General features: G+C 45.8%; 1 long non-coding RNA gene across 1 annotated transcript; it reads left to right on the top strand.

Moving 5' to 3' along the window:
• Positions 1 to 288: 288 nt before the first annotated feature.
• Positions 289 to 22,576, top strand: LOC122463468. Its single transcript, XR_006286880.1, has 3 exons — positions 289 to 1,632; positions 19,752 to 19,897; positions 22,299 to 22,576. It is a non-coding gene; the product is annotated as an uncharacterized LOC122463468 (long non-coding RNA).
• The last annotated feature ends 1,236 nt before the right edge of the window (positions 22,577 to 23,812 follow it).

Below are 23,812 nucleotides of genomic sequence, written 5' to 3' on the forward strand. Positions count from 1 at the left end.
CCCATAGTGCTGCCCGCTGATATCCCTGGGGCTTCACTTGTTTGGCTCTAGGGGGTTGAAAATTGATTCCTGGAACGGGATTTCCATACAAGGGCAGACCCGGGGTCCATTTAGTTCAATCCCCTACTTTTAGCAGTGACTACCATGGCTGCTGCTTCTGAGCAGAGCCAGAAAGCAACTACCCCTCCATGGCCCAGATCCTCAAGGGTCTGGAGGCACCTAACTCCCCTTACAATACATGGAAATTAGGCTCTTCACTGCGAACCCCTCATGTAAATGCAGGGTAAACTCACTGGGGCAACTTAGTTTTCACACCCAGGCACTGTCTACATTGCACCGCTGCAAGCCACCAGCTACTACAGGGGCCAGCAGCATTTAACACCTATTGTGTGGTCTCTTTTGGATCAGAAATGTAGGTACATGTTAAAGCATCCATCTAATCGCCTGTTTTCAGGATGCTCGGCCCCCACCGAGCCAGCTGAAATCAGGGGGAGCTGTGGGTGCTCCGCACTTCTGAAAATCAGGTCTTCAGTGTGCAGCCTGTTGATGGATTTAACCCCTGCCACAATGCAGAGTTCCTAGATCTGCAAATTTCAGGCTGGCCTGTTCGAAGAGAGAATATGCTTGGGCATGTTCTGCTGGAGACTGCCTCATGACACAGGGCAGATCTCTCTCCTGCAAGTCCCGTTACACAGGATGCAAACACAGCCAGGGAGCATGAAATCAGCTAAAATATATTATCATCTGTGGCACAGAGATAGGCCCTGAAAAGCTGTGATCGGGTGGTGAACTTTCCAAAGGTCAGGGGCTATTTAAACGACGGGTTTTAGATTGATTCTAGCTTTAATGTAGCAGTGACTAAAGCTTACCCGTTGCAGTTTAGTGAACAAACCCGGCTGTCTGGCATGCTCTTATTAACCTCCCCAACTCTGATTTTTCAATTCATGTATTTTAATTAATTTTGAAAGCAACGGCTACAAGAGTATCTTGCGTTTTGCCAACCACACAATTCAGAGAGAGGCTTTTCAGCCAGAGTGGCCTTTACTTTAGAGGGAGAACAGCAGCCCCCAAGAGAAAGAACAAGGCTAAAGTCTCCACCATAACTTAGAGAACACAGTGTGACTCCTCTGACTATATTGACCTGTGAAAACAAAATGGCTGCCAATTCTGCATGCAAGGAGTAGATTTAGAAACTGCAAAGTTTGTGACACAGGGAGCAAAAGCATACCTGTTCCATAGCTAAGAGTGACGCAGTTTATCGTCTGTATGTTATTTGCAATTCTTAACACATATCACAGTGTGGCTGGCTCCTTTAAGAAGGTGCAGAGGGGATCCAGTGCACCTGTGATTGATTACCTGCTGCTCAGCTGGGCTTAAGGGAAGACACCTGGGCCCTATAAAGGTGGAAGCTGCAATAGTGAGTTAGAAGGTTATAAAAGGGTTTGAGACACCAGGAGAAATAAGATTCTAGCTAGGTAGGGTAGGAAGTGGCCTGCTAAAAGCAGAAAACTGAGTTAGTCTGTGGACTTTATTTTGGGACACTGAGTTCTGGTTATATTAATAACATCAACTCTGGGGAGGGGTGTTTGCACAGAGAGAAGCCTGTGGAGCCCTAAAAGAAGGGAAACTGAGGTAAGCTACTACAGAACTACCGCTGTCCATAAAGGGGTGCTTGGAAAGTGACTGATACTGCTATATCACTGTAGATGATGAACAGCTACCAAAAAATGTTTAACTAACTTTTTTTTAAAGATACAAAAATGAAGAGAATGGAATAATCATACCCACTTAAAATTTCACCAGGTATCTAAGTGTAGCAGATGAAAGAAAAGACTTCTGTACAAAATGCACAGTTAATCTGTGGAACTCATTGCCACAAAAATTGCACTGAGGCCCAGAATGCAGGATTCAAACAAGCATGAGACTTCCTGCTTAAGGGCATACATAAACCCGTCTGTTACTAATGTAGCTAGGAAGAGGCTTTCCCTCTGGGTAAGCTATTTCATAATTGTCAGCTATGGAGGTTATACCTGGTTCTGAAGAATGTGATGCTGGCTGCTATCAGAGACGGGATACTGGACTACTGGACAGACCATGGGTCTGATGCAGTCTGGCAGTTCTTATGGTTCTGTGTTAAACCAAATGGCAGCTATCCCCTTCATCTGCGAGCGTCCCTACTCTCTGACACAGCTACATTGTGGTTAATGACCTCACAAATCATATTCTGGGAGCCACTCATTCTGATTCTGCAGCTGTGGAATTTACCCCTGGCATGGGGCCCCAAGGAAAACGGTTCCCTTGTTATGCCCAGCTCTCGCTCTGCCAGACACAGCAGGGAAGTTGTGCTGATGGGAGAGGCAGGGGCATACATTCTGTGGGCTGCTCATTCTCTCCTTAGAATCATAGACTATCAGGGTTTGAAGGGACCTCAGGAGGTCACCTAGTCCAACCCCCTGCTCAAAGCCAATCCCCAATCTTTGCCCCAGATCCCTAAATGGTCCCGTCAGGGATTGAACTCACAACCCTGGGTTTAGCAGGTTAATGCTCAAACCACTGAGCTATCCCTCCCCCTGACTGATCTTAGCTCCTTGGTACCCCTGGATGCTACATGTTAGTCCTGGATACTTCAGCGTGCAGAAGATTCAGTGGCATATGCGTGGGAAACATTCTGAATCAGAAACCCTTAGGGAATTGACTATTACAGTAGCAGCTGTGGTCTTCATTCTCCTATTGATATAATGGAAATCTAGCCAGGCCTCATTGTCTGAGGTATGGAGCATCCCCCACCGTCAACTGGGGTCAGCAGGAGCAGAGATGCTTAGGACCTCTGCAGATCAGCTCATAGGGAGAGAAGACCTGCTGTCTGGCTAACCACAGATCCGGCTGCAAGGATCCCCTACCATACATCCCAAAGCCTTCTTGCCATCAGAGAAAAATAACCCGGGAAGGATGCATCCGATGAAGTGGGTTTTAGCCCACAAAAGCTTATGCTTAAATAAATTTGTTTGTCTCTAAGGTACCACAAGTACTCCTGTTCTTTTTGCTGATACAGACTAACACGGCTGCTACTCTGAAACCAGGAAGGACTTTTCTTTAAAAGGCCCAGTAACCCGGCAGGACTGTTAGCACACAGGAGAGGCAAAGAGAAGCATGTGCTGTAAGGTCTGATTCTGACAATGCTTTTCAGATCTTAGCTGCCTACATAGGGCTCAGGGTCAGATTTTTCAATGGCTCTTGGGCCCAGATCATCAGAGGTATTTTAGGCTCCCCTTGAAATCAATGGGAATTTGTTGCCTAAATAGATTTTGAGGCTCTGGGCCTCAGCCCCCACAACTGAGGGCAGATTTTCCAAAGTGCCCAGGAGCAAAGTGCTCCCCAAACTTGAGTTCAACGCCTTTAACCATGGGCAGAAGTGTCCTCTTCTTTCTCCCCTAACTGGCTCATAGAATTACTGTGTGCTGCTAAACAACTGCTCCACTTCCCACCAGAGGTGGTCGAGAGGTGACAGGGATTAGAGCTGTAGTTATTAGCTGCTGCTTGTAAAAATGTTTTGGTGTCTTCTACAATCGTACTGTCCCCTCTGTCCCAGCTTTCTCTGTGGATGCTGTCTGTAGAGCAGAGAGAGAGAGATGAATTTTAAGACCAGGAAGGTTTGTTATGATCATCCAGTCTGTGCATGACACAGGCCAGAAATTCCCCCCACAGTGATTCCTGCACTAATCTTTTAATAGCTTCATAGTTCAAGGCCAGAAGGGACCATTAGAGTATCTCATCTGACTTCCTGTATATCACAAGCCCCATTAAATTTCACCTGCATTCCCCTCTATTGATCCCACTACCTTATCTGACCTAAGCATATCTTCCAGCTTTGGTTTGAAGACTCCAAGAGATGAAGAATCCACCTCTTCCCTTGTAATTAAAAGGGTCCTAGCCATAGCCCTGCATCCATGGGATTTGAATGACTCTCTGAAGTGACACACACAGCTCTAAGCTCCTGGGCTGCTTATCCCATGAGCTCTCCCTGAGGTTCTCCATCTCTTTACAGCCCCCGTTCCCACTGTCCCTGGTGGTTACTTTGCTGAGTTCCATACAGACTGTCTACTCGGAGGGGCAGGGATGTAGCTGTCCGCGTGTAGGTACCTCTGATGATTTTTGAACCTCTTACTAACTGGTGCCCTGGGAGTCCAATGGTTGTATGAGAATCTCTTTAAAAAAAAAAAAAAAAAAAAAAAAAAATTTCCAGCCTTCCTGACTTGGGAGTAAAATTTGAAAATATGACCCCTGAAAGCTCAGAAGGCAAAAAACCTCTAACCCTGCAAATGTACTGCTTTAAGAGTTCATGATTCTTAAACTTTACTCATGATTCTGGGGGGACTGAGCCGTGATGTTTGGATGCTTGGTGTTGGCACCACTGTTCCATAAAGAACAATCCTATTGATCTTTTGACCGATGTTTTTCTTTACGCTCTGCGTTCGTTACTCTAACGCATATTTAACCTCAAGATGATCAGGTTATGGAAATCGCTCCAGACTTATGGGCAAATGCAGAAGCCTGAGACTTGATCCTTGAAGGCAGTGTGTCTTGCACCACCGTGCCCATGAGTCACCTGCTGCTCATCAGTGAGACAGTGTTGGACTCGCAGCAGAGTCTAGCTGTAAAACATGCCTGAACTTATTTCCTCTAAAGCCCAGTTTCATTCCCTTCCAGAAACATGTGTGACAGGCTCCCAAACATCTGACTGGGCAGCGTGGACAGGAGTCCCAGGAGCGCTGAACTTCCATTCGAAATTGACTTAGATCCAGATTTGAAGCATAAGGCAGAGGGGCTTTAAAAAGGGGAGGGTGGCTTAGGGCTGTAAAAAAAATTCACGTGAAGGTTTCAGACACCCTGAGATTCAGTTGGTTTGGGGCTGGGCTTTTGGTTCAGCCCCTCTCTAGTAAAGAGAGAAGCCAGGTCTATGCTAGAATTGCTTTGCCGATATAGCTATACCATTATAATATACTGGCAAAATGAGCCCACTGTGGATGCAGCTATACCAGCAAAATTGGTGCTTTTGCAGTCTAGCTTTTCCAGCCCCCCTGAGGGAAACCTGATAGGTATAACTGCATCTGTACTGGGGGCTTTGGCTGGCATAGCTCTGCCAGTCACTAATCACACCCCTGCTATGGTGGCAGAAGTCTGTGTTTTAGACTGGGCCATGCAGGCTGGAGTCTTTGCTGCTTTGCACCTTTTGGAGTCTTTTACCTCTGTGCAAAGTGGGGGTAACACTCTCCCTGGCCAGAATTGAAGGCCAGATCCTCAACTGGTGTAAATCAGTGTCGCTCAATTTAAGCCAATGGACCGACACCAGCGTAAGCCGAGAGAGAATCTGGTCCCGAGTGTTTTAGCGGTGGTGATACTGGATGGAAGGCAGAGAGAAGAATCACACCCTGTGTCTTAGGTCCCATCTGAACTGTAGCAATCACTATTTTTAAGCTTGCTTGTCCATACGTGTCTATACATTTAAGGACTTTAAGGCTGATTTTTGCTTGAATACAAGATGTCATTAATATGTAACAACTGGATAACTTGGAGTGTCTCCAGGCTAAACCCTGCTTGCACTGAATATGAAAACTAACTGATCCACGAGTCCTCTTCCGCTTTTCTCAATGGGAGTTTCTCTCGAGTGAGGACTGCAGGATCGGGCCCTCATCTCCAAAGCAGAGTGCAGAAAAGGCATTCGATTAGTTAAGGACTTGATCCTGTAAAAAGCTCTGTTTCCATGCTCAGCAGCTTACAGGATTGGACTGGGACGTACCCAAATTCATACCTCTCTCTAGTAACAGCAGGAGGCTGTTTGTTTTTTTTCCTGAGACAGACTCTACTTGGCAGAATATAGTTATGGTCCAGTTTGCCCATTCCCCAGCATCTTGTCATCCTTCGTGCCTGTACAGAATAGGTGTCAAATGCCACCAGATCAGATGGGCAGTGTTAGACTCTACTTTGCACAGGTATACATGGCTCCATAAGGGGCCAATCCATGAATGTTCAGGCTCTTAAAATCTATTCAGCGAGATTAAAAATCTCCAACATTTTCCATTCTCGTGGCTAATGAGCTTTTATTTTCTTTAACGTAGGAAATGCGAACACTCTTAATGAAACTCTCATGCTCCAGCAAAAGTCTAAATGAATCCAGTGTTTGGCTGCATGGCGTTTATAACTGAGCGAAGAATGTTTTCCCATCAGCTCTTTGAAGTGCCCTATTAAGTGATTTTATACTAATAGGATTTTCCCAGGAAAGAAAGACACGAATGACAAAACGCTGAATGCTTGATTAACTCTGCCCCTAAAAGAACTTGGATCGTGGTAATTGACTCTTTCCCTGCCATATTCAGCCATTGTTTGCTCCGTTTATGAAGGCATGTTGATGAGACACCAAACCCAGTAGAGTGTAAACAGAATCCTGCCAAGCACAGATGGTTGTGTGAGGCATTCTCTAACGCAAGGCCTTTGGGTTACTGGAAATATTGCTGGATCCAGAGAGTCTGGAGTATGAATTGTTCATTTCATTTGCTGCCTAACTCATTTCCACCCGAGATCGGTTTTGAGGCTCATTCATAGTCATTAACGTAATTGCTTCAGGAACTGTCCAGGGGGAGCTATGGAGACTCTTTGGCTGGATAGAAAAGAACCTCATTGTTACGACGTCCTGAAATCGGGCTGCAGGAAGTACCTGCAGGGTTTTAATATTTTATTTTGATTTTACTAATTCATACGGTTTGCCACAGTCAGCCAGCAAACCATGCCTATGCAAAATGCCCTGCACCTGCCTGAGGCACCTGCTGTGGAAGTGGCAGCTGGAATCAGATGTCTGAGCCTTGGAACAGTTGCAAAATGTTTTCAATCTCTCTGCCTCCAGATCACTGCCAAAGCTTTATGAACCTGCTACAGGGTGACTGGCCCCTTCAAGAGAGAGTGGGATCCAGTGCACCTGTGACTGATTGATTACCCGCTGCCCAATTGGGCTTAAGGGAGAAGGCATCTGGTCCTTAAAAAGAGGGACACACCAGAAGGGGAAGGAGAGCTGCTGACCTCTCGCAGCCTAGAGAGGAAGCGAGAGAAGCCTGGGAGGTTGTGGGAGAGACAGAACTAGAGCAGGACTGCGGGGCAGTAGATGACTCCTGCAAGGAAGGGTGGGGAAGGATGAAATTTGGACTTTATTTTGAGTGGAACAGTTTGATGATAAACCCATGTACTGTGTGGAGTTTTTAAGGAACACATGAAGGGAAACGAAGGTGGGTCGATGAAGAGACAGCCCAGGCTCGGAGGAGGCACTCATGCGCCCAGTTACAGGGCTCAGTCTGGCCTGGTGCTAAGCACCCTCAGCTCCCACCTGAATCAAGAAGAGTTGAAAGTGGATCATAGGATTGGGCCCTTAAACACAGCTCTGGGGCCTGGCTCTTACACCAGTGTTGATCCATTGGTTTAGATGGATTTACTCCAGTGTAACTGACAGGAGGCAGCCTTTGGAGCACAGTGGGTGAAAAGATTCTGCTTTTGAAAAACTGAAATGAAAATTTCTGATTTTAAAAAAAACTGTCTCAAATGAATTTTTTTTTTTTTTTGGTCAAAACCCTGTTTTTTTGGCAGGAAAAATTTTCAGTCAAAAAAATGCGAATCCGCTCTAGTCATCCATTTTCCTGGCCTCTAACCACATCAGGATGTGTGTGAGGTACTTTCGTTTCCATGGCCCTTTCAGTTCTGGGCTTCTGGGCTGGGACTGTGTCTAAAGGTTTTTGTTTGTGGCTTTGCTGATCTGACCGTTAAGAATGAGTTTAGACCCACTAAGCTGATTTCACACAGCACCACCAAACAGCCATTAGAGGGCGAGAACTTTTTGGTCACTGGTCTGGATTTACAAAGGTCTTCAGAGAATGAGTTAGGTACCTCAAATTGAAGGCCAATGGGACTTAAGCTCCTGATCCGTCTAGGCCCCTTTGTAAATCCCACTAGACACTTTTCTGCATCCTTAGGCACCTAAATACCTTTGTAAATCTGGTCCGGACTCATCTGGACTGAATTTGAACTGACCACCCAGACACTGGTACACCTTTTTTAACTTAATGTGATCTCCTCATCCATAAAATAGTGTACATTAAAAAATAAAGCCCTCCCGTCCCATACCTCTGCGAGGTAAGGCAATGCAGGTGCATGAAACTTCTGGGCCCAAGGCTGCCACCCTTACTTGGCCAATAGTCCCATTGATTTCAATGGATGAGACTAGGACTTGGGGAGTACACACCCACCAAGGGAAATGAGGACAGGGAGTGGAGGCAGTGATGGGGTTCTAAATCCTCACCACACCCAACCATGGGCATGCAGGACCGTGTGTGCCTATTTATTCCCTCTGGCACAGGTGGGCAGAGAACTGGCTCTGTCCCCAACATAGCGGCTGATCTGGTGTAAGGAATGGCAGTAGATTAGTATCTTCCTAGATCAGGGAGGAGGGAATCGTGTGTCCTGGGGCCACTCTTGGTTAGTGCATCTTAGGTTCTGTCCCCCATGCAGGCTGCGTACCTAACACTGCAGTCTAGCCTAATAGCGCTGCTGGAGGTGTATGGTACAGGAGTGGCAAGATGTGGCCTTCCTTGTTTACACACTAGAAGGATGTTTCTATGGCAAGCTGTTGACTCAAGCTTGCTCATGATCTTTGTGGTTTAAAAATAATCACTGATGCCCGGCCCTCCGCCCATGTTAACAAAAGCCCAAACCTCTCTAGTGCAAGCCCCTCCAGGACTGTTTGCAAAGCCTGACTCCTTCACATTATAGACCTCCCTGCAAAACCAAGACGTGGCCAATGCCTGATAAATAAATGCCCATGATTGTGGGTGGGAATTTGATTGACCTCTGCTGCTTTCACCCAGTAAGAAAGGGCCTGATCCTACCAGGAACTGAGTGCCTCTTGAGAGTCAACAGGAAATAGAGGCACTGCATGGAGGCAGTAGAAGGCAATCAAAGCTCATATGCTAAACCTTACAGGGATAAAATTAACCTGGGTGGGAGGGACTCCCTGCCTCTTCTAAGGGCTGTGCGGGGTCTGTACAAGGGGCCCTGCTGTCTGAAGGGGGTGCACAGGCATCTGGGTGTAGACATAAGTGCCCAGAAGGCCACACTAGGGGCAAGTGTGGTAGGCCTGGGGAGGGGATGCAGATCTGTGTTTACTTGCTTCATTGGCCTTGGTATGGCTGGCATGGGGGGTTGCTCTTAGCCTGAAAAGGCACCTGCAGGAGAGGGCTAGACACTGACTGAGACTGGCCCTGGTCTGGGGGATCAATTTCACTTTCCCTTCCACACTCCACCCACAGAAAGCTTGAATGCTTGGTCTTTGAGAATGACGAAGCTTTCACCTGCCAATAAACAAAGTAGTTAGTGTGCATGGGCACAAGCCTCCAGTAACATTGTGCCAGACCCTAAGTGGATGCAAATTGAATAGACCCACTGACTTCTCAGGAGCTCTGCCAGTTTTAAGGCACTGTACAAATATTAATCCGCTAATTCATTGACTCTCGCAATGCCCCTTCAAGGCAGTAACATCCTTTCTCCCATTTTACAGATCTAGAAAGTGAGGCAGAGAGGGTAAGGCTAAAGTGTACAAGTGTAGGGTTAACAGCCAACCAGGACTGGCCTGGAGTCTCCCGGAATCGTCATCAATCTCCCAGTGACCATTGAAAGCAACCCGTGAGATTTTAATAGGATGTTTTAAGAAAATGACATTCTGTCATTGGGGGGTGGGGGGGTGTTGGTAGAAATCTCCTGGAATAGCTTCAGTCAAAGTTGGCAACCCTATACAAGAGTGGCCACGGATTTGGGGGGGCTGAGTTTTTGGGTAAGACAAACATCAGAAGTCACTTCTGAAAATTTCTCGGCATGGGACATGCCCGTGACTGCAGAGGGCATAGATATTAGCACTCAGGAGTGCCTGGCTCCCGGTTCTGCACTGATGCCACTAGTCCATGCCTCCGTCTGTAATATAGGACAACTATCTGCTTGTTTATACAAATCTTTATCCACATTAAAAGACCTACAGGAAACTGACTCAGACTAGAGAGAGCCTAGTTTTACATAATGAGGTAAATTAGGATATGTTACAGCTGTGCAACTCTCATTGGCCCATAGTTTGTTATATACATCCTAACTCTGAGTCCAATCCTGCATCAGAAAATCAATAGGAATTTTGTCATTGACTTCAAAGAAAGCAGGTTCTTGCTCTAGCTATATAGACTAGGGGCTCTCACGGGGTTTGTTGTGGCAAGAGTTGTCTCAAGGGGCTTGATTCTGCTTTCTTACGACAGCGTAAATCAGGAGTAACCCCATTAAAGTTTACAGTCATGCCTTTGTAAAATACATGAGATCAGACCCAGGCCCTTGACTTTTTGTAAGTGTAAAGCACCCAGGGACTGATCCAAAGTGCAGTGAGGCCTTTTTTGGATCAGGCCCCAGGCAAGTTTATAATAATCTCACAAAAAGAGCTGATCCATTTTATGTGCCTTAAAATTTGATTTCACTGGAAAATGCTACCCTGTCTCCACCGGATAAACATTTCTTTCTAGATCACAACCTCCTGGCAGCATTGTTAATGTGACACCAAATAGCGTCTGGATTAATCATAAATTAATGATATTTTTAACCACCGTTAGGGCCTGAGAAAATCTGAGCGAACACTAGTTCTAAATACTGCACCCCTGCACATGGCACTGGCAGTATTTCGGTTCCCGTAAAGGCGCTCGGCTGAGAACGAGGCTGCTGGATTGTGGATACAGTGCAGCCGGTATGCTCACGGTAGTTTTCCGCTGGTTCCTGTGCTACGCAGCATGTATAGCCTGAGAACTTCATGTGAAAGCAATGTTTTTAATTACAGCTGGCAATCGTGATTTCCATCTCGCTGAAAAGCGACACCCACAGGTGACCCGCCACTCCACCCTGATACTGGTGCCACACCCTGATACTACTGCTGCTGCTGACGAAATGTCTCCAAGGGCATTTCTCTCTGACTATAAAATGAACAAGAATTCATTGTGTTGATCACACGCTTTTCGGATGGCACTGACAATCAGCACAGTGCACCATGACATTTATAAATACACTGCAAATGATCAGGGCCAATCTGTTCTTATTTACACATGTGCAACTTCATAGTCTTCACTGGGGTAGCTTGGGTCTAAATAAGAACAGAATTTCTGAGCCCTGATTCTGATCCAATTTACATTGTTGTAAATGAGGAGTAACTCCACTGAATTCTAGAGTTACAAGGGTATACATTTGCCACTTATGGTTGGGTTTTATATACGGTATCCATCCTGGAATCCGATATAAAATCATCTCATGCAAAAAATGGTGGCAGCTAAAACTCTCCTGATAGCCTGATCGAAATCCCACTTAAGCTGATAGATGGGCTTTAGATCAGACCCTACAGCAGTAGCCTTGTCAACTCCTAAATAATATAAATGATAAAGTAACATATGAATAAATTAGGTATGTTTTGTTCCAGTGTCTCTTTAGTCTGTATTTGCCTGGATCTGGCATAAGATCAGATTGATTCTAAAAGGCATGCTTGTTCGGATGGCAGTAATAAAATAAGCCGAGTAGCACTGCATCGATATCCCAGCATGGCAAGAGGGGGCTCTGCGCTGCCCCCGAAGTGCGGTCTTTCAGATGAGACGGAAAACTGAAGCAGTGGTTACTTGTGTCTGTTAAAGGTATCCGTGCGCTTTTGGCAAGGGTTGAGATATTAATCCTGGTGTCCTGGCTAAACTCCAAGTTAAATGACCGCTTTGTTAAATTTCTTCTGTAGTTTAGACGGGAGAAAAATTTCTTCACTTTCTTGGCTTACGTTATTGTTCAGTGCTGCGGTGCCATGTTAAACAGGTGGTATGTTTCACCTCAGAGCTAGCTGCATGGGTGAAGTCAATCCCTGTATCTAATTTAGCATGAACACACTGAAAATCTTTAGGACAGGTCCAGCATACGACCCCAAGTCCTGGCTCAGTCTGAGCCCTGCTGTGATGTCTGTCGGGACGGTAGGGTCAGGCTGGTGTCAGTAGGATTTTTTTTTGCCTTTTCTTTGTTTTTATTAACTTTCGAAGCTCCACCCTTTTGGAGGATGTCCAAAGAGATTTGCGTTGGCATTGGCCGATGGAGTTTGTGCTGCGATCATTCACTGGGTCGCTAAAATGAGAGCTTATTCTGTGAGGACGTTTCATGCAGTCCTCACTCTCCAGAAAAACCATGCAACAGAAAGCACATTAGGCAGAACTCGGCACACGTTTTCCAGTATTGGCTCTGCGGTCCAGGATAATTAAAAAGGGCGAGTGTGGTAGATGAGCAACATCTTTATTTGGCCTTTGAAATATGTCTGCTATTGAGCTGCATTGGGTACCACTTGGTCCAGCAGCTGGGGCACACGGAGTTTCAGAATATAAGAGCGGCCCTACTGGGTCAGACCAAAGGTCCATCTGGTCCAGTATCCTGTCTTCTGACAGTGGCCAGTGCCGGGTGCCCCAGAGGGAATGAACAGAACAGGGAATCGTCAAGTGATCCATCCCATCGCTCATTCCCAGCTTCTGGCAATGGGATCCTATACTACAGAAATACAGGAGAGGGCCAGAATTTTCAGAAGGGTTCAGCGCTCATAAATGGGGTTAGATTTTCCAAAGGACTCAATTTAGCTCCCATTTTAGACACCAAAATATTTTTTTTTTCTAAACCCACATTTTCATTTGAAGTGTTCTGAGATTGAAGTGTCACAGTGGGAGCTGTGGGGTACCAAACTCTTTGGAAAATCTGTTGCCAGTTGTGGATGTTGAGGCCTTGAAAATCCAAATCCAGGGGGGTTTCAGGAAATCTGTTCAACTGTGCTGAGCTATCTAAACTCAGAAGTGCACGTGCGGCGGGAGAGGCTAAATGTACAAGCCTTAATTTGGGGTTTGGCAGGTGGACTCTTTTAGGAGCCTGGATGATTGTAACAGTACTTTGTTAGCTATCCTGAGCTCTTTTAATGGTAACTCTTTGGCTGTTAGCATTAAACACAGAGCAGTGGAATCTGTTTTGACTTGATGCGTTACCTGTTTTCCACGTTCCTAAATCATCTTATCTTACATAGGTGCAGTAGTTGTACTCCTGCAAATCATGTTTGAATGTATTTTTTTTCCAGCAATAGTCACTTCCTTTATTTCCATTGCAGCCACCTAGGGCTGTCATGTTATAAACGAAGCAGTGTTGTCGTAGGTCAGTACTTGGAAAGGAGACAGGTGACTCAGCAGCTTATGGTCCATTTCCTCTGTGTCATTATGAGGGGGAGGTGTGTGATTTGAGTAAAAGGAAATCAAAATAGGAGGGGGAAGTGGTCACCAGTTCCAGGGGCCCTCGTCACAGTTTTCAGTGTCATCTGATGTTGAGGCTTTGCATCATTTGTGGTGACGGGACACGGCAAAGGGAAGAGAAGGGAAATTTTTTAATATTTTTAAAAGATTTCATGTCTCTGAAAAGGCCCGCAGCAAGGAAAACAAGGAGGTGGTGTACTGAGTGCTTTCCACTGCCATTTCTCTCAGGATGGAGGACAACGAGCAGGGTGCATAGATTTAAACACAGAAATGGGGAGAGCCAGGAAATTTTAAGAAAAAAGGCTAGTGCTGACAAGGCCAGAGAGGAAGACTGTGGACTACAATTTCTTGAGCGGGGAGGAGGGGATTTTTCTTCATCGTTTCCAGGAGAGAGTAGAGATCAAGGTCATTATTAGGCATTTCGTGATTTCTGGATCGAAAGGGGCATGATCCAATGGCAACACAGCTTCAGAGCAATAGACCAGCAACCTTGGACATTTGTGCCGCCTCCGTGGGCACTGCACGCTGACTCAGAAAGGAGGCACTTGTACCTTTCCTTAGCAATGTCTCCTGCATTTCCAGTATGCTTTCAGGGTGGAAACCAGCAGGTCAACAAGCAATAGAAATGGAAAAAATCCTATGTCCAAGCGGCAGAATTAGGAAAGGTAGGTTACTTACCCGTTACCGGAGCCCTTCGCGATGAGCTGCTGCACATCCACACTTGTGGGATCAAGGCACCTGTGCCGTGAGCGTCCAGAACCTTCTGGAAAGTAGTGTCTGTTGGGGCCCCTTCCATCCTGGAGGGTTCAGAGGGTAGGAAAGGGGGAGTTGGCCCCAACCTTCCATCAGTTCCTTCCTTCCGTTAATTACACTGAGGGTAACTGACCATTGAAGCAGCTTTCTAAGGGATGGGGTAGATGCTCTATGAATCTATGAAGTGTAGGTGGTGGATGCCTCAACCCTGAGGTGATTCCAGTCAAAGTTAGGTTTACTGGGAGCTTCTGAAATGCTGGGCCTGCTGGGCCTGCTGGGCCAGCTGCTCCATTGGAGTCATGCACTCCACTGGATCCAAGGGAGGCTTGGTAGAGCTAAGGATGGGAACCCTTGGGTATTTCTATGCCTATGCTGAGGGGGTGGCAGCTACCAATGGCACTACTGAATCCTTGACACTTTGTACTCCATGGTGAAACCACCCCAGAACCAGACTTGAAAAGTCTCCTTCTTGGTTTAGAACTGGGAGCTAGGAGGTCAGTAGCCCAGATCCCAATAATCTGTATAATATTCCAGGAATATCACGCCGTGTGTCACTCTGAAGCCTAAAATGTTTGTCCGGGAGAAGCGATGGAAGAAGCTACAAGCATGGCTGAGAGCTCTTTTTGTTCAGAATATCACCAGGTTCAGTCATTGCTGGGTTTCCCAGGTCCAGTTTAAGTTCTCGGCCATTTTGACTTTATGATTTACGTCTGTGCTATGTAAGGCACGTATCCATGCCATGCCTAGAGACCATTGTGATAGCCAGTCACCACCCTTACTCTACAGTTAATTTGCATGCACCAATTTCAGTGGTTGTCTGAGGGAGACTGCCCAGATGGTGGATTACCTGGCCCAACTGTCACACCAGGCACCCAACTGCCATCCCCACAGATCAATGCAAATCTCCCAGCACAAAATGCCCCCAGACGCAAATCAACACAACCAGCAAACAGCAAAACGACACAACCAGCGCATGTAACCCCAAAACCACCTTTGCCATCCACAAAACTCTCCCAGCACAATACAGCCCCCGACACAGATCAACACAACCAGCAAACAGTCTCCTGACTGGAATTTGTGGTCTGTTACCATCCTTTTGTTAAGTTCTCAGCCATTTTTGGCCTTTTTACACACATGATTTTAGAAATTACACCCATGAGACAGCACAGGCTTTCAGTGACTAGTGTCCTAATAAAATTTCCTTCTCTAAGAGATTAGACGCACAGATCTGTCCGGTTTCAGAGTAGCCGCCGTGTTAGTCTGTATCCGCAAAAAGAAAAGGAATATTTGTGGCACCTAGTCTCTAAGGTGCCACAAGTACTCCTTTTCTTTTTTACAGATCTGTCAGTGTATCTATTATGTCAGATCCAGGGAATATCAGAGTGGGTCTCTTGGTACCTCATATACTGCTCTAAATCTAACTTGAGCCTCGGCACTCTCTTTTCTGCAGAACCTTGGCAATGTGCCTTTTAATTCCCTGAAGAAGAAAAAGCATTTCAATGTGTCTCTGCCTTTGCATTCCTTGGCTACAAAGAAATGCTGAAGTCAATAAGCGGTCCTTTCTGGATAATCAGACAGATCCTGACACCGGAATCTGTTTCTCATGTCTACAGAGGTCACATAGTATGGAAATCTTGGGATCTGTGAAATCTATCAATTCTGAGAAGTGAGGATTGGAGTACAGTATCTTCATGTCCTAGGGACTGGCCAGGAGCCCAACCAAACCTTAATGGCTATGTTGTCTAGCAGAAATTCAGCCACCCAAAATCAGGTTTCTGAGCATACACCTGCTGAGGATGTGACTGGCTAAAAAGGTATTCTGGCCAAGGATGGCTAAATTTCTGCTACACAACTGAGCTGTTCGGAATGGGCTGGGAGGACTCTCTCCTCAGGGGGGACTGAGTCATCTATCTGCTGCCCCGACTGGGAAAACCGAGAAGTCTGCTGCTTGCCAGGAGCTAAGATTCACGATGTGACAGAGAGACTGCCGAGACTCATCAAGCCCTCGGATCGCTACCCCTTCCTGCTTCTCCACGTAGGCACCAATGTACTGCCAAGAATGACCTTGAGCGGATCACTGCGGACTACGTAGCTCTGGGAAGAAGGATAAAGGAGTTTGAGGCACAAGTGGTCTTCTCGTCCATCCTCCCCGTGGAAGGAAAAGGCCTGGATAGGGACCGTCGAATTGTGGAAGTCAACAAATGGCTATGCAGGTGGTGTCGGAGAGAAGGCTTTGGATTCTTTGACCATGGGATGGTGTTGCAAGAAGGAGGAGTGCTAGGCAGAGATGGGCTCCACCTAACGAAGAGAGGGAAGAGCATCTTCACAAGCAGGCTGGCTAACCTAGTGAGGAGGGCTTTAAACTAGGTTCACCGGGTGAAGGAGACCAAAGCCCTCAGGTAAGTGGGGAAGTGGGATACCGGCAGGAAGCAGGAGCGCGCGAGAGGGCAGGGCTCTTGCCTCATACTGAGAAAGAGGTACGATCAGCGATTTATCTCAAGTGCCTATACACAAATGCAAGAAGCCTGGGAAACAAGCAGGGAGAACTGGAAGTCCTGGCACAGTCAAGGAATTATGATGTGATTGGAATAACAGAGACTTGGTGGGATAACTCACATGACTGGAGTACTGTCATGGATGGGTATAAACTGTTCAGGAAGGACAGGCAGGGCAGAAAAGATGGGGGAGCTGCACTGTATGTAAGGGAGCAGTATGACTGCTCAGAGCTCCGGTATGAAACTGCAGAAAAACCTGAGTGTCTCTGGATTAAGTTTAGAACAAGTGTGATTAAGTGATTAATTTTTAAAAATTAAAGTGATTAAGTTTAGATTAAGTGTGAGCAACAAGGGTGATGTCGTGGTGGGAGTCTGCTATAGACCACCAGACCAGGGGGATGAGGTGGACGAGGATTTCTTCCAGCAACTCACGGAAGTTACTAGATCGCAGGCCCTGGTTCTCATGGGAGACTTCAATCACCCTGATATCTGCTGGGAGAGCAATACAGCAGTGCACAGACAATCCAGGAAGATTTTGGAAAGGGTAGGGGACAATTTCCTGGTGCAAGTGCTGGAAGAACCAACTAGGGGCAGAGCTCTTCTTGACCTGTTACTCACAAACCGGGAAGAATTAGTAGGGGAAGCTAAAGTGGATGGGAACCTGGGAGGCAGTGACCATGAGATGGTCGAGTTCAGGATCCTGACACAGGGAAGAAAGGAGAGAAGCAAAATACGGACCCTGGACTTCAGAAAAGCAGACTTTGACTCCCTCAGGGAACTGATGGGTAGGGTCCCTGGGAAAATAACATGAGGGGGAAAGGAGTCCAGGAGAGCTGGCTGTATTTTAAAGAATCTTTATTGAGGTTACAGGGACAAACCATTCTGATGTGTAGAAAGAACAGTAAATATGGCAGGCAACCAGCTTGGCTTAACAGTGAAATCCTTGCTGATCTTGAACACAAAAAAGAAGCTTACAAGAAGTGGAAGATTGGACAAATGACCAGGGAAGAGTATCAAAATATTGCTCGGGGATGCAGGAGTGAAATCAGAAAGGCCAAATCACACCTGGAGTTGCAGCTAGCAAGAGATGTTAAGAGTAACAAGAAGGGTTTCTACAGGTATGTTAGCAACAAGAAGAAAGTCAAGGAAAGTGTGGGCCCCTTACTGAATGAGGGAGGCAACCTAGTGACAGAGGATGTGGAAAAAGCTAATGTACTCAATGCTTTTTTTGCCTCTGTCTTCACGAACAAGGTCAGCTCCCAGACTACTGCACTGGGCAGCACAGCATGGGGAGGAGGCGACCAGCCCTCTGTGGAGAAAGAAGTGGTTCGGGACTATTTAGAAAAGCTGGACGAGCAAAAGTCCATGGGGCCAGATGCGCTGCATCCGAGAGTGCTAAAGGAGTTGGCGGATGTGATTGCAGAGCCATTGGCCATTATCTTTGAAAACTCATGGCGATCCGGGGAAGTCCCGGACGACTGGAAAAAGGCTAATATAGTGCCCATCTTTAAAAAAGGGAAGGAGGATCCTGGGAACTACAGGCCAGTCAGCCTCACCTCAGTCCCTGGAAAAATCATGGAGCAGGTCCTCAAGGAATCAATTCTGAAGCACTTAGAGGAGGGGAAAGTGATCAGGAACAGTCAGCATGGATTCACCAAGGGCAAGTCATGCCTGACTAATCTAATTGCCTTCTATGACAAGATAACTGGCTCTGTGGATGAGGGGAAAGCGGTGGACGTGTTGTTCCTTGACTTTAGCAAAGCCTTTGACATAGTCTCCCACAGTATTCTTGCCAGCAAGTTAAAGAAGTATGGGCTGGACGAATGGACTATAAGGTGGAGAGAAAGTTGGCTAGATTGTCGGGCTCAACGGGTAGTGATCAATGGCTCCATGTCTAGTTGGCAGCCGGTATCAAGTGGAGTGCCCCAAGGGTCGGTCCTGGGGCCGGTTTTGTTCAATATCTTCATAAATGATCTGGAGGATGGTGTGGATTGCACTCTCAGCAAGTTTGCAGATGACACTAAACTGGGAGGAGAGGTAGATACGCTGGAGGGTAGGGATAGGATACAGAGGGACCTAGACAAATTGGAGGATTGGGCCAAAAGAAGTCTGATGCGGTTCAACAAGGACAGGTGCAGAGTCCTGCACTTAGGACGGAAGAACCCCATGCATCACTACAGACTAGGGACCGAATGGCTAGGCAGCAGTTCTGCAGAGAAGGACCTAGGGGTTACAGTGGACAAGAAGCTGGATATGAGTCAACAGTGTGCCCTTGTTGCCAAGAAGGCCAGTGGCATTTTGGGATGTATACGTAGGGGCATTGCAAGCAGATCGAGGGACATGTTCGTTCCCCTCTACTCAACATTGGTGAGGCCTCATCTGGAGTACTGTGTCCAGTTTTGGGCCCCACACTACAAGAAGGATGTGGAAAAATTGGAAAACCCGTCCAGCGGAGGGCAACAAAAATGATGAGGGGACTGGAACACATGACTTATGAGGAGAGGCTGAGGGAACTGGGATTGTTTAGTCTGTGGAAGAGAAGAATGAGGAGGGATTTGATAGCTGCTTTCAACTACCTGAAAGGGGGTTCCAAAGAGGATGGATCTAGACTGTTCTCAGTGGTAGCTGATGACAGGACAAGGAGTAATGGTCTCAAGTTGCAGTGGGGGAGGTTTAGGTTGGATATTAGGAAAAACTTTTTCACTAGGAGGGTGGTGAAACACTGGAATGCGTTACCTAGGGAGGTGGTGGAATCTCCTTCCTTACATATTTTTAAGGTCAGGCTTGACAGAGCCCTGGCTGGGATGATTTAGTTGGGGATTCGTCCTGCTTTGAGCAGGGGGTTGGACTACATGACCTCCTGAGGTCCCTTCCAACCCTGATATTCTATGATTCTAAGAGACAGTCAACAGATCCTACCCAGAGCCAAGGGAACAGACAGTCCCAAAACTGACTAAATTTGCTTCTAAGACTTCTGATAGTAGGAGTCTAACGATGACTCCCTCTTCTTGCCTTCAAAACAGAAGGGTCTCATAGATGGAGCATCAGAAGTGGAAAAACAGTCTCCCAGAGAAGCAGGACATCGAGTGTATGCTTCTGAAAATGGCCAAATGAAGCAAATGTTAAAACTCTCCTCTCTCAACAGAAATACTGGATCCGATCAGAAGTTTGTAATGCATTTCCCCTGTCCAGTGTTTTGAGGACTTAAGCACTTAAATACCTTTGAGGATCTGGGCCTTCCATGCTGGACCTGTGTGCTCTGACCACGATGTTGGGCACGGAATCAGTAAGGTAAGCGGTTCTGCAACGATTATAGTGTTGGAATTGCAGTACTAGACTCCCCAGTGATGTGAGTAGATGTGGGGTCTTAGTGGTACAGAACCACTAGTCAAGAGACTCTCAGTACTCAAAGGTGTCATTCTCATACTGGCTGGATCCCAAACAACTGGACCTCTTCTTGCCAATTGTGCTTGGCAGTCATAAGAACAGCCAGACTGGGTCAGACCAAAGGTCCATCTAGCCCAGTATCCCGTCTACTGACAGTGGCCAATGCCAGGTGCCCCAGAGGGAATGAACAGAACAGGCAGTTGCCCATTCCCAGCTTCTGGCAAACAGAGGCTAGGGGCACTTCAGAGCATGGTATTGCATCCTTACCTATCCTGGCCAATAGCCATTGATGGACCTATCCTCCAGGAACTTATCTAGTTCTTTTTTGAACCCTGTTATAGTCTTGGCCTTCACCACATCCCCTGGCAAAGAGTTCCACAGGTTGACTGTGCGTTGTGTGAAGAAACACTTCCTTTTGTTTGTTTTAAACCTGCTGCCTATTAATTTCATTTGGTCCTTCCTGTTTGGCTTTCAAATCTGAACCCAGTCTCTGGCCCTGGATCCATGTTATCAGATCCAGATGCAGGCTAGGTTTCTGGCTCTATAGCTGTCAGCTACAGGCTTGTACTCAGCTGTCAAATCTGGATCTTTTTTAAAAAAATACAGCTCAGGATCTGTGCACTGTGGATCCAGGTATGGCTTTTGCAGCTCCAGGACCAGTGGGTGGCTGTTAAACAGAGATCTGAGTTTTTCAGCTCCTGATCCAACCTTGGTTGCCAAACCAGAATCCTGGTTTTACAGCCCTGGCTCCATGCTTTGCTGAAGGACTAGACCCTTTGGAAACTGAATCTGACAGCCAGTCAGTTTAGGCACATAACCAGGCCTCCTAGGTCGACTTAGAGACCAGATCCTCAAGTAGATGTGGAACTTAGAGATGGCCAGACTTAGACCAGCCTTTTATCAGTAGAGATTTGTGAGGCACTCCCAAACAAAGCCCGTGCCAGCTCTTTTTCTTTTAAAAAAAAAACCAAAACAAAAACCGGACTGAGCACTTGACTGTGAACAAAATGTGCACTCTGAGCTTGGAAAAAGGGGTGGGGAAAGGAAAATGTTGAGGACAGTGTGTGCAATCCAAGCTTGCTGCACCTTTAGCAGTGGGACTGAAGGGTGGCTGGAGCATCTCATTTTATATCCTGGGAACTCTCCAGGATCGGAAGGGGAAGGAGTGGCCTCAACAGACACTCCTTTCTATAAATCATTGTGCAGGTGCTTTGATTCCACAAGTGTGAACAGGCAAAGGCTACTTGAAGATGTGCTGAATTTAACAGTCTTATGGAAGGAATCAAATTCCCTTCAACACATTCTTCATGTTTTACTGTTTTTTTTGCTTTACATCCAGCTTAGCCAATGAACACCAAAGTTCATTATAAAACCAAGTCACATGTTCCATATATACTTAACTAGTTGCTTAAAGCCATGGTGTACATCACATGGGTGTAACTTGTAAAATTGTGGGGGTTTTTTTCCCTAAAAAAGCTGAAATTCAGAACTTAAATTGGCTGGTAACAGACTGAAGCCCAGTGATGATTGAACTTGGTGATTACAAAAAGAGCCCTCAATCATCTTTTAGTAGTTTATTGCTTCATACTATGTTCTATGCTTCAGAGTGATGATCAGGGGTTACTGTGTTCTGGTTGTGTTGATTTGCATGTGGGTTATCCTGTGCTGGGAGACTTGGGTAGATGGCAAGTTTAGGGATTATGCATGTGTGAGGTGGTGGATTGATTTTTGCTTGCAGCTGCTTCTATTACTTCATGCTGACTCTTGGAATCTTACTACATAGGTTCCAAAGGGACCATGTGGAGTCTCTTTTTTTTCCTTTTTAAAGAGGGCACTGGCAAATACAAAGCTGATCCACATCCCTTTTGTCTATTCCATAACTAGGCATGAAATGCTGAGTTTGGTGTGGAGAACATGCATTGTTAGAGAAGAAAGCATTACAAATAAGGCACTGTCAAGTACTGCCTCCTCGTCAGATTTATAGTTGTCCCTTTATAGTGATTCTAGCACCTTCCTCTGAAGCACCTGACTTGGTTTCTATCAGAGATGCCAGAGGAAAAGAGCCACTGGTCTGATGTAGTAGGACATTCCCTACCAAAATAAGGGTCAATTTGTTTGTAGTGATTTCTAGGCAGTATGTGAAAAGCAGGTTGAGTCAGAAAAATTCCCATCTACACTGGTGGGGGAATCACACAACCACCCTTCCTGGAGTGCACTGCATCTCTACAACTTCAAAGTAGAGAATGCATTTTGTTTTATTCAAACTTTAGTGGTTTTAACTACCCCCTCAAAACTTAACCCCTAGAAGAACCCACCTGTAGCTGGAAAGATCACCCCCCAGAAGCTGTGAAGACAAAAACTAAGTATCCCAGTGGTAGCCTCTGTACAAAGTGCTGAAAGCAGAGGAGGGAGGAAAGAAACAGCTCTGATCATCCAGGTCAGTGGTTCCATGGGGTGCCTCAATTCATCTAGATAACTGCCTAGTTTAACATGCTCCATGAAAAGCACTAGCAAAGTCAGTACAAACTAAAATTTCATACAGACAAAAGCAAGACATTTCAGTAATGTGCTGTGACTTTTGTAAGCAAGTGGTTTAAGTGAAGTAAAACTTAGGGTCCATAAGAAATTACTCCTGAAAGGGGTACAATAGTGTGGAAAGGTTGAGACCCACAGATCCAGGTCACTTCCACACTGGTGTCTGGGTGCTTTTCTAATGGTATAAAATAAGTCTCCCCAAGCAGAGACCAAATGAGTAAGGAGTGTTTGACACAAAGGATATACACCAAGAACTAAAGTCAGTAACAGTAACATGGTACTACAATACATAGGGTAATCTGTCAGCTAGCTAATCCATACATACTAGCTGCCCAATGTTTCAACATGGTCATCACATGAGACTGCCTAATTTGAGACCCCCAGAATCAAACTCCAGCTCAAGTCTACAAGGCCTGTATGTTCTCTGCTCTTCTGGAAGAGACCAAGGTATCATGCTGGACATGCAAAAAATATCCAAGCTCACTGACCATTTTGAAAATTTGGTCATTTTTAGAATATCTAAAATCTCAAGATTAGAGACTAAGTTCATGCACAGATGCTGCATTGTAATAAAAGCTGTAATTCATTTCCTATAATATCTTTAGATTAGTCAATCATATCCAGAAAAGCATGTAGTTTAATAGTAACCACAGAAATATGGAAAGGTACATGACTTCTATCCCATTTGTGTGTACTGTGTTTAGGATTTTAAAAAGGAGTTTAAGATTTTGCTCTAGCCAGACTGCAATCTTAAACTGAAAGTACTTGCCTACTGCCTAGTTTGCCTACTTTGTTGGGTGCTATCAGTTTATGCAGAAAGATTAAAAAGAAAGCAACCATGAGCAGTGTTTTACCTTTACTTTTAGTCAGGAATAAGCCCCATTACATCAGATGGGTGAGACTTGGATGCCCCCTGAGAACTGAAGCTGCTACTGATGAGTGATTTGCATACTGTGCATAACTCTTCCATTCTATTAACACTACATCTGTATTTTCCTTGTGAATAAAAAAGTCCTAGAGTAGAATGGCACTAGTATAACAATTCCTTGCATTAAAACTTCAAGATTAAAGTAAATGATGCAGCACCCTTCTTTCTTTTTAGAGGGATTTCAGGAAATTAAACCACAAGATTGTTCAAAGTATGATGGATTTAATCTAAATGCACAAAAAACCAAATGTACCATTCCCCCCCCAGAACATAGGAAGAAAAGGAGCATTATGCAGTTTGGTGCACTAATTACACTTGAAGCATGCCATGAAGTATTTTTACACCCTGGGTGAAAT

The sequence above is a fragment of the Chelonia mydas genome, chromosome 21 (genome assembly GCF_015237465.2).
Source record: "Chelonia mydas isolate rCheMyd1 chromosome 21, rCheMyd1.pri.v2, whole genome shotgun sequence".
Lineage (NCBI taxonomy): Eukaryota > Metazoa > Chordata > Testudines > Cheloniidae > Chelonia > Chelonia mydas.